The sequence below is a fragment of the Ursus maritimus genome, unplaced genomic scaffold (genome assembly GCF_017311325.1).
Source record: "Ursus maritimus isolate PB19 unplaced genomic scaffold, ASM1731132v1 scaffold_16, whole genome shotgun sequence".
Lineage (NCBI taxonomy): Eukaryota > Metazoa > Chordata > Mammalia > Carnivora > Ursidae > Ursus > Ursus maritimus.
In genome coordinates, this window is record NW_024424008.1 from 16,690,185 (window position 1) to 16,702,570 (window position 12,386).

Here is a 12,386-nt window from a genome sequence, read left to right on the forward strand (position 1 = left end):
TAATCTCCCCAGGGTGACATACTATGTAGGCAGCAGAACTTGCATTCATGCTCATGTTTGCCTGACTCTTCCACACCAGGCAACCCCCATCGAATGTTAGTATTTGTAGAGTGCTTGTTAGATGCTGGGTGTTCTGCTATATGTTTTGACAAGTATCTATTTTATTAGGATCAGAAAACCTATAGCTCCTGAATTTGTACAGGGCACCTGGTCACCTAGTTCATAGACACATTGCCAAACTTCCTACTAGATGTGGCCAAAAGTCCAGGTTCTCACTAAGGGAATATGAGCAGTAGGAATGTGTGCAACTCTTACATCACTTCCTTAAAAGAAAATCACTTGTTCTCTACTTTCTTTTCCCCTTTTTCCTCAGCAAGAAGTCTGACATAGTGTCATTGAACCTAAGTCAACCACCCAGACAAAGTCCCAGGAGGGGGGAGAGAATACTGGGAGAAGAGAGAGAGTCCTTAGATGGCCTCATGAACAGAGGCAACAACTTACTGTGGACAACTTTCCTACCTCTGGGCTTTTCTGCAGAGAAAAATATCTGAATGGCTTGCATAAACTGTATTTTTGGGTCTCTTCATTGATATAACTTAGCTTATAACCTGAATAATAAAACTCCAAGGAACTTTGCACACATTATAAAAGAAAAACTGGAGTCAAAGACATTACATAATTTCCCAAAGTTCACATAGCTAGTAAATGACAGAGGTAGGATTTAAATCCAAATCCAAACCCATTTTCAGGGCTTTTTCATCAAACTGTATAATTGACTTAGAAAAGTGCTTCTCAAAATTTAAAAGGCATTAGAACCTCCTAGAAAGCTTATTACAATGCAGATTCCTTCCCCAGACATTTGGATCAAGGAGGTCTTGGTCCAGAATTTGTAATTCTAACAAGCTCCTACATGATGCTGAGATTGCCTGTCTAGAGACCATGGTTTGAGCAGCACTAACAGCCCATTCCTTAAGTAGGAATGGTAGATAAAAGAATTAGAGAAATTGGATTTTAATTAGAATATTAAGATATTTAAGTTCAAAAGGCAGAAGCCCTGGGCATGACTAAAAGCAAAGGGATAAAGAACTGAATAATGATGATGGCAGTAACAATGGTAATGAAAGGCAGCATTTATTGTGTGGTGGGCATTGCTTTAAGTGTTAATGCATATTAGATTCAATCCCCACATATACTCTACAAGATAATTTAAAAATTGCTTCTCGGGGTGCCTGGATGGTTCAGTCAGTTAAGCATCGACTCTTAATTTCGGCTCAGGTGGTGATCTCAGGGTCTTGAATCAAGCCCTGCTCCATGCTGGGCATGGAGCCTGCTTAGGATTCTCTCCTGGTCCCTCTGCCCCTCCCCCTGCTCTCTAAATAAATAAGTAAATAAATAAAAATTGCCTCTCATATATGAGCTAGCTGAGGCTTGAAGATATTAATTCCTGTGGCCATGCAGTTACGTGTTCACATTGGGAATATGAACTATATCTGTCTGACCTCCAAACCGGAGTTCAACTTAGTCTCTGAATTTTACTACTTCCTTATTTGTCATGGCGCCTAATTTCAGAGTCACAGCTCTTTAATGCTCATTATTTTAATGTATACAAAGCTCATAAAGAGGAACCTGAGGTATAAACCCTACTTCATTTCTCTAGAGAGGCTAAAGTCTAACTTTGCACTCAGCCAGACCAGGAAAAATATACCTAGACTTCTCTAGGCTTCAGATTTGCCCATCTGTTGTATGGTGGTACCTTGTGGTTGTGTTATAAGGAGTAAAGCTGACATACGAAGACAGGCTCGGTTAATGGGACACACTACCAGTGTTAAACAGCAAAGTCGCAGGGAAGTGAATGAAGACACACCCATTCCTAAACAGAGATCAAAGTCACTTCATACTAAGGGGAGGTATGAAGCATGAGAGACTATGGACTCTGAGAAACAAACTGCGGGCTTCAGAGGGAAGGGGGTGGGGGAATGGGATAGGCTGGTGATGGGTAGTAAGGAGGGCACGTATTGCATGGTGCACTGGGTGTTATACGTAACTAATGAATCATCGAACTTTACATCAAAAACCAGGGATGTACTGTATGGTGACTAACATAATATAATAAAAAAAATTAAAAAAAAAAAAAAGAAAGCAACCTTAAACCAGCCATCCAATTCTTTAGTCTCAATGTCTTTTTCCGTGCTGTGGCTATCAGAATAAAATCAAATTTCCAAGCATATCTGAGCCTCTTCTGCCTCCTCCAAAACCTAGTGACACTTGTGCTCCTGGTTCTCCATCCATCCAGAACAGGTGAAATAATCATGTGGAGAGCACTTTAATCCCAGCCAGGACAAGAGCTGAGTAGACTTAGTGGAGATTTATCTTGTCTGATAATTTGAAGTTTCCTGAGAACTAACTTCAGGACCTCAGGACCTCAGTTTAAAGAGAGATTGTGTAATCCACACAATGTTGAGATGAAGTGATTAAGAGAAGTGTTCTGAGCTAAGAACATGTGGATGTGTAATAGCATTTCCTAAAAAGTGTCAGAGCTACTCATGTGGCAGCCATAGCATTCTATATGTCGGAACCAACCCTAGAGACTGAAAGCATTCATCCCCTGACATCACAAATCCAGTGGATCCATCTGAGAAACAAAGATAAATCAAAATGAGTATGATTTTCTCCTAAAAAAAACAATCTCTCCTTTTTTTTTTTTTTAAGATTTTTATTTATTTATTTATTTGACAGAGATAGAGACAGCCAGCGAGAGAGGGAACACAAGCAGGGGGAGTGGGAGAGGAAGAAGCAGGCTCATAGCGGAGGAGCCTGATGTGGGGCTCGATCCCAGAACGCCGGGATCACGCCCTGAGCCGAAGGCAGACGCTTAACCGCTGTGCCACCCAGGCGCCCCAACAATCTCTCCTTTTTATGATAAAGCTGACTCAGGTCAGTTTGACTCAGTGATTTTCACCCTTCTCATTTAGTAAATTAACAATGTCAAGATTAACCTCTCAGTTAAGTTTATAAGACACGGGTCATGGATTTTGGACAAGGCACCAGATGACTGATATTGTTTCTAGACTGAAACAAAAAGTGATTTTCTTGGGGTGAGTGGGTGGCTCAGTCAGTTAAGCATCTGCCTTCACCTCAGGTCATGATCCCAGGGTCCTGGGATTGAACCCCACGTCGGGCTCTGTGCTCAGCAGGGAGTCTGCTTCTCCCTTTCCCTTTGCCTGCTGCTTCCCCTGCTTGTGTGCTCTCTCTGTCAAATAAATAAATAAAATCTTTTTTTTAATGATTTTTCTCTATCTTGTCTCTTCTATATAGATCCCACTAAGTCTCTGCTGTAATCCTTGGCAATATCACATGCATAGTTTTGTCTGGAATAACTTCTCTAGGGGCTAGGGATTGGATCATTTTCAAAATTTCCTGGGTGCAGGCCAGTGCTGTGATGATCATATATGTCCTATTATCTCTTTAAACTTCTCAAATGGGAGGCTCATAAGAGATTTGGTATTGAACAAATTTACCTTTTCAGGTCATGAAGGACCCACAGCAATTCTGATGGATGACCATTTGGACTTAGTTACTGAAGGAATCTTTACTCTAGCTAGGCATGAGTCATTCCTCTGGTTGAGATTAATCTGAATATGAATTTGGAGAATGGAGGCCAGAGAATTTGATTTCCAAATTTAATTCCTCTGAATTTTGAAAACATTGGACTTTAATCTGCAAAATGATTTATGCTTCAACATTTATTTTCTACTCTGTATTGAGAAATATTTGTATCAAAATTTGTGACACTTCTCTCTTGGCATTTTATTATTAGAATATTGTAATATGGTTATTGGATCTCTTTGAAGAACCTCTGGTTGACAATGCTGGACAAGATGGCTGGATAAATTGGAGTGGAATATAATGGCCTTGAAATAAAATTAATGTGTTCTTTGGATCAATTTCAGAACTTTCTGGGGTCAGAAGTTGTACTGTCCACTAGTGATTTCAGGATTACATCCAAAGAATTAGTAATTAATAATTTGAAAATATCCTCATGACAATGAAAATAAGACTGGATTGAGAAATGGCAGATCTGCTTTCATTAGGGAGATAGTCATATCACAGGTTGGTCATCAGCTTAGTTGTTAAGTCTAATGTGTTAAGAAAACAGAAGCTGGGGAATGTGAGAGGGGAGGAATGCCATCTTCTCCACTGCTGATGTTTCCTTCCAGGTGGAGGAAGCTCTGTTAAGTATAACACTACTGACCTCCTTTCTCCTCAGAGAAGAGGAGGTGATTCTTTTGTGGAAAAACTTGGGAAGAATAAAACGGGTGAGCTCAGTTCAATTTCTTCCTTTCTTTGTTGGGAATGACCTTGTCTGCAGAGATTATGTGCTCTTGATTGCTTTCAGTCTTTCAATGTACAAAATAGGAAAGGCTCTGACACCATTGGCAGGGAGGAGGAGGGTATACCACCTTTAGTGGTCTAGTGGAACAATTACTGGTTGAGTAACTCTCTTAATTCTGAGGTTCTTTACTGGAAGCGCATTTGCCTGCAAATATAAGCACAATATATTCTTTTCCAGTAATAAAGTTGATATTTTGGTCTCTCATTTGCCTTAACTTGGGTTATTTTTTAAATGGTTAAGAACTCACAAGAGTAGGGGCGCCTGGGTGGCACAGCGGTTAAGCATCTGCCTTTGGCTCAGGGCGTGATCCCGGCATTATGGGATCAAGCCCCACATCAGACTCCTCGGCTATGAGCTCGCTTCTTCCTCTCCCACTCCCCCTGCTTGTGTTCCCTCTCTCACTGGCTGTCTCTATCTCTGTCAAATAAATAAATAAAATCTTTAAAAAAAAAAAAGAACTCACAAGAGTAAATAGGGGTTCTATTTATTATACCTTCTTAATGTCCCCAAAACAGGTTTTTTTTTCTTGTTATACCTTATAATTTCTTTTTATGTTATAAATTTGATTTGAAGATCCTCACTGGTTTTAGCCATAACCATTCCATGCCTAAAATGTGGTATGCCAGGGACTATCCATTGTCTCCAATAACCACTTCCCCTTCTTCCTTTCAGTATATAAGAACTTTAAAGGTTTGGCTGGGTACAAAACAGCTAGCTAACAACTACATTTTCCAGTTCCCCATCCTTATTGGTGTTGCACTGTGTTAAGATATGGTCAAAGAGATGTGAGCATAGGTAAAATGGACACTTCAGAGGCATGTCCTTAGAAGGAATATGTTGTCCTACACCTATACTTTCACTTTTCCTCAGATTAGGACATATAGTGATGGCAAGCGAGCTTCAGGCAGGAGGACATGGACAACAACACATTCTAACAGTGCAACTCAAAGCTGCAGTGCACAAGGAGGTAAAAAGCTTGTACCATAGTACTGCTTGATTTATTACCAAAGTCTAGCTAAGAAAAAAAAAATAGCTGGACAAAGCAAAGCAGTGTGCTTAGATATGTGGTTATTTTGAATACTGGTGCAAGCTTCTTATCTTATTGAAGACCAGTAACAAAAAATGATGGACCATATTTTGAGTAGAACTACCACAGAAGATGGCATAGAAATATAATTGAAGAAATCTGGCTGTCTCAAAGAACATGTAGAGCAGAGCCACCCTATCCCTGGGGAATATAGACAACTGGGACCTTTTTGTATGAGAACAAAAAAACCTCTCTCGTATAGGATTCTGTTTAGTCTCCATTAAAACAGCTGAAATAATATCTTAACCAATACCTCTGGCAACAACTCTTCTCTTATTAGTCTTGTACTTTGTACTTTTTCACTAGATAGGCCCCAAACCTGATCCTGTATCATCAGTATCATAAGGAAATGTGTAGGCTTATTTGACTCCCTCTTTATCTTTTTTCCAATGGACTTTGACATGAGTTCTTGGGTAGTGAGAGAGAAGAAGAAAAGTTAACTCAAATTATATTAACAATACAAGAATTATGATGGAAAGGCCTTTTCCTCCTTGCCATTCTTCAATTACACTAGAAGGTCTCATCTTACATGACCATCACCATCCTTTGATGAAGTTCATCACTCCCTCTCTAAGACAAATAGAACACACGCAGTCCATGAAGGAAAGTTGTCATATACCAAAGGTATCCTGAATTCCAAAGGCAAGCATTTGTTAAGATAGGAATTATCACGATGAAGTCACCAGTAGGTTAACCATTTTAAAAAACTGATTTTTCAAATGCTGCAAGTTGCACAGCTATATTACATAAAGTCATAGTAGGCATGAAGGAGGAAGCCTCAGGCCCTGAGCAAAAATGATTTCATAAGGTCTTTAATTTATAAGTTAGCTATTTTTACTATTCAATTATCAAAATTTCGATCAACCAAAAAGGCAGTTCAGTATAATGCAACCTGCAGATCAAGGAGCCTAGAGATAGATCTCAGAGCTACATCCGTGCTGGAAAATTATATTTATCCAAGATGGATTAGAAATTTAGTACAGAGATGATGCATTTCTACCACACATTTTACTTTTCATGCTTGCTTTTCTGTTTCTTTACTCCATACCATAAATTAGCAAGGTCCAGCATGAAGGAGACTGCTTTTAGAACTAGCAATTTGACTTTTCTTTCTGTGGTGACACTGCTGTAGGTCAAGAGACTCTAAGCTCGTATGCAGTCATGGCCAGAGAAGCAGAAAGAATTCAGCATCTGAGGAAGGCTGGGATTCACTAAAGGAATACCAATCCACATAGAACCCTGCATAAGCAAACTCCAAATAAGCAAGTAGCTCCATGTTCAGTGGGAAGAGTGAAAGTTGCCAGACCAACGAAGGCAGAATCAAGAGATTTCAAAGAGAAGCGATGTCCGCAAAAAGGCCAAAGAAGATGTCTATCACTCTATCCCCTTCCTCAATGACAGTAATTGGACATCCATCCATAGACAATAGTACCTTTGTGGGAACTATGGGATCCAGCACCATAGGTCAAGGCACCTGAGAGAAGCCTTATTTTCCCATGCACTACATAATAGGCATATAGACCTTGGTCCCAGCTGTGTACTCTCAGTGGGCTTTATCCTCATTCAACCATGGTCCAGGAGCCCCTGGAGAACACTAACTTAGACAATCAATGCTGATAAGAGATCCTTTCTGGAGTCCAGAAGTCAAGTGGAGTAGCTCCAGCACACCACTGGAGGAAAAAAATCTAATACTGGATACATTGAAAAGGGTAAGAGAAAGTTTGACTTTACCTGTATCACCTCTAGCCCAAGATGGCACAGCCTAGTGCCAAGAAAGCCCTTCTCAGTCTCTAATTTCTCCCAAGGGGGAAAGTGAAAGTTTGTGAGTGAGCACATGGTTTCCCCAGATATATGGCATGCTGCCAAAGAGGCCCAGTTTTCTCTTGGCTTATCCAGGGTGCTGAGTTGTGAGCTGCATGGTTGGTGGGGGAGGCAATGAGCCACTAGGAGACCAGACAGGGCTCAGAAAGTATAAAAGGGACAGAGATCCTACTAACCACATCACAGACTCCATCGAGAGGCCTATCCATGAGCCCTTGGGATGCCCTTCCCTTAAATCTCTCAATTGGCTCATGGGTACTCCCAACATTCTTCATGCTTCATCTGTATACCCTGTATCCATAAATGCCTCCCTGTGTATGCTCTTAATGCTCCAAGAGCAAGCTTTGGCAGACAGCTAATGAGCATGTGCAGAACGCTGGCTGGAATCTATGTGCCTGGGAGAGATCACAATGAGCATTTAGCAACGTTCTTGGGAAAGCAAAATGGAGGCTGTCAGCATCCAGCCTAGTGTGTTTTAGGATCAAGAGAACGCATACAATAGATTCATGAAAAGCTGTTCAACATCACTAATCATCAGGGAAATATAAATCAAAACCACAATGAGATATCACCTCACATCTGTTAAAATGGCTATTATCAAAAAGACAAGAGATAAGTGTTGACAAGGATGTGGAGAGAAAGGAACCATTGTGCACTGTTGATGGGAATGTAAATTGGTGCAGCCACTGTGGAAAACAGAATGGTGTTTTCTCAAAAAATTGAAAATAGAACTATCATATGAGAAGGAAAGGAAATCAGTATCTCAAAGAGATTTATTTCTGACTTTTGTGTTCACTGCAGCATTATTCACAACTAAGATATGGAAATAACCTAAGTGTCTGTCTACAGATGAATGGATAAAGAAGATATGGTATACATATTCAATGGAATATTCAGCTACAGAAAAGAAGGAAATCCTGCAACAACATGGATGAACCTTTTGGGCATTATGCTATGTGAAATAAGTCAGACAAAGAAAGACAAATACTGTATGACATCTTTTATATGTGGATTCCAAAAAAGCTGAGCTCATAGAAACAGAGAGTAGAATGGTAGTTGCCAGAAGCTGGGGGATAGAAGACATGGGGAGATGTTGGTTAAAGGATACAAACTTCCAGTTAAAAGATGACTGAGGATCTAACATATAACATGGTGACAATAGTTAACAATGCTGTATTGTATATGTGAAAGTTGCTAAGAGAGTAGATCCTAAATATTCTTACCACATGCAACAACAACAACAACACAACAACGACAAAAAAAAAAACCAAATAATAATCATGTGAGGTGATAGAGATGTTAACCCCATTGTTTTATTCATTTTACGATATATTACTGTATCAAATCTTCACATTGCACCTTTACTTAAACTTACACAATGTTATATGTCTGTTATATCTCGATAAACCTTTAACAGAAAAAATTCAAAGTGAGAAGATGGACAGGGAAGTGTCAGGGAAATAGGCTTATACAGAGAAGAGTTTTGAGAATAAGAAAAGAGCTTGAGGTAGAGTTAAGTAACATATTCATCATAGAAGCAAAATTTAAGGGGACCCCAAAAATCTCAGTAATATAGAGAAATAACATTTCAATGCAATTTTATTTTAAAAATCAAAATGCACCCCAAAAATTTATGAACAAAATATCAACATTTTATAAAAGCCATTTTATAAAACCATTTTATAAAAACCATTTTATAAAAACATTTTATAAAAACCTAGGTCCAACTTTGTACTTGTACAGTCCTGCCTCACTTACCTCACCCTAACCCTGGTCCTGTTGGATGCTTTCTTTAAAACTCTGATATTTTGTTCAACATAGAATTTTTTGCATTAATTTTATTTCTTAAAAATATTGCACTAAAACATTGTTATCTTGCTCACTGAATTGACTGATGCCCTCTTACATTTTACACCTGGGGTGAGTGCCTCACTCAGCTTCATCGAAGTCCCAGCCCTGAACTAGGAGTCCAAATTCCTGCCTTACCCAGAGCAAAATGTGCTCTGCTATTTTAGAAAGAGATATTTATTGTTATTTATTTAATTCTGTAAAGTAGAAGACTTGGACTAGATGATTTCCTCCATCCCTTCCAGCTGTGGCATTCTCCAGGTGGTCTGGTAAAGGGCCTAGGAGAAGGAGACTTAGACAGCTGGGGCATTACGTGTATATGGATGTATAAGCACTCTGGGGCCTGCAGGGGAAGCAGAGCTGATGGGTGAAGAGGTGGAGAGCGGAAAGCTGACAGCTAACTCCCCATGTCACCACTGAGTACCTTACATCCAACGCTTTGATTTTTCCTTTGCTTCTTGGATGCTGTGACAAACATTTAAACAATGCTGGCATGAGATGGCAAAGGACAGAATGAGTCCCTGAGCAGCAGCTAAATGTCACTCTCCATCCCTGGTATTTGAAACACAAACAGAGCACCCAAGTGTAGAAAGTCACAGCTGCTCTCAAGTGGGTGCTAAAAAGGCTCATTTCATATCCAGGACCACATTCCAATGGGGCAGTCCTCAGCGTTGCACAAAGTTCTTCCATCATTTCTCACTCCAGTGATGATTCCTGCCTGGTTATCAGTTTGGTTTTTCAGATGACTAGATTTCAAGCTATTGAAAAGCAATAAGGGAGCAAGGACAAGGTCTCAGAGCTGAGCTACTGTGGATTTAATTGCCTATGAGATGCTCTGGCTGAGAAAGGAGACAGGCGGGGCAGTTCCAGAATGCTGATGTGTTGATGTAGCTGTAATGAGGCAGGAAGAACATTGCTTCAAGGGTGTTTCCAAATGGGTTTTTGTTGAGATAAAGTCAGGAAAGGCAAGAGAGAGCCCTACAAATTGTGTTTTTGTGTTTAGAAATGATAAGCTACCACTAATTTATCTCTGCAAATCAGAGGAAACCTGAACTAGTGTACAACTCAGAAGTACAGAGAAAGTGACTTCAGTTCCTATCACACCTTCCTTCCTTTCTTTTTCTTTCTTTCTTTCTTTCTTTCTTTCTTTCTTTCTTTCTTTCTTTCTTTCTTTCTTTCTTTCTTTCTTTTTCTTTCTTTCTTTCTTTTTCTTTCTTTCTTTCTTTCTTTCTTTCTTTCTTTCTTTCTTTTCTTTCTCTCCTTATTCTACTCTTGCCTGTATGCATAAGTAACATGGAGATAATACATTTGTTTAGGTAAGGTCATTGAAAGCTAATGGTTTCTTCTTGCTTCAGTTCCATAGACATAGAATGAAAGACCAGAGGTGTTGGAGCAAGACAGGGGATAAACATGTTCTAATATGTGGAGGAGCGGGTGTGGGTCACACCTACTGTTGGGTGAGTGAGCTTAAATACAATTTTAAAAGGGCCATTCCTGAATGATATTCCCTTTGTCCATGCCTCATTGTCTTATTTTCACTCTGCTAAAAACCAATAATATTGCTCTTGTTGAACATGGTATATTGAACACACATGTTCATTGCCTCCCCCTCTTGAAATCCCACTAAAATAACTGTAAAAGATTTTTAAAAAATATTTTTAAAGCAGGCAACAGCCCATCTGAATGACCTGCACAGTTTTGGAAGATGGGAAGTAGATCCATGAGTAGTTATTGAGGTAACAGTACACAAAAGACTGAAACTTTCCTTCTGAGGAAGTGCAGCAGGAGAGATGGTCGCATCTCAGCACCATAGAGTATACTGGAAATAGGAAGGTTAACTAATGACTGGGGAATAGGGTGGAGATGAAAGTAAAGGAACTGGTTGAAAATATTTATATGGTGTCCTTCACCACAGGACTCTTCCCTTAGTGCTCCTTGACAGGTGACTATATCTCCTTTGTATTTGCTTCAATAAGACAGAAGTTCATGTTTCTTTTCACATTAACAGAGTCAGGAAAATCCTCTCTGAGATAACTAGCCAGCTTACAAAAATAGATCTACACCTACTGACATCTGGAGGCCCCTCAATAAAGCAACCAATCCCTCCAATTAATCATATTCTGGTAAATTAAGTCATTCAACAACTTCCACCCTTGTAAAGGAGTTTCCAAAGAGCTTTTTGAATGATGCTTACTTATATATTTGAGGTAGTCCTAATATGAGTCAGAGGTAAAATAAATATGAAAAAAAAAAGGAAAGAAAGGAAAAAGACATGCTGAGAAAGAAAGAAAATGGAGGCAGCTAAATAAACAAAAAAGCAAACAATCATAAATATCCCCAGAGAAATAAAGGAAGATATTTCATCCATTAAAGAAGAGGATATTATCATAATCAGAGAAAAAGAAAGATCTTTTGTTCTCCAGCTTCTGGCCATGAAAGAGTAACTATAAGATTTGCCTTCTTGCTGTAAACAACTATGAAAATAGAAAAACACATTAAGCAGCTGTTTTCAGGAACTGGATCATTGACAACTCAGTACTGTAATCTCTGAAATAAGAGGAACAAAGAAAGATAGCTCATTTCTCCAGGCCTTCAGTCTTGAGGTGCACTGCTGTCCATGGAGCTGGACAGTGGAAACGAAGCAGAGTGTGGTAGTCTCAGTGAGCTGAAGAATCAGGAATTTGAGAAGAGGGCTTCTGAAATGGTTGGAATTTGGGGGTAAGCTACCAGAGGAGAGGAAGCTGCAGCTGAGGGTATCCAGAAGTCTGTCTGGCTGTCCCCTATAGATCTTATAAAAAACTGGCTGCATATGTGAAGGGTGAGACCCTGTGAGTCCCAGAGGGGAGGAACTGGTGCAGACTGAGCCCCCAAAGAAAATAGCAGAGAACATGCACTACTGGAATATATGGGAGTACCAATCCAGGCTAAAGTGAAGAAGCCTTGGCGACCACCTTGCTCATTTATTGGAGACCTCTGAAGTACTCCATCTTACAAGTGAGAACCATGCCCTATGTTAAGAGGCATGTCCTAAGATGAAAAACAAAATTAAAATACCCCCCCAAAAAGCAAAGGTAAATGTAAGTCTGATGTGATCAATAAAACCCATCATTATTTAACTGTGTGCCAGATTTTTTAAAAAAGACAATGTAATTAAAATCAGACAATGTAATTCAGTATTTCTACAATGTGTCATCAACAATGTCCAATGCAGAGGAACAAAACTTGCCACCCTTATAT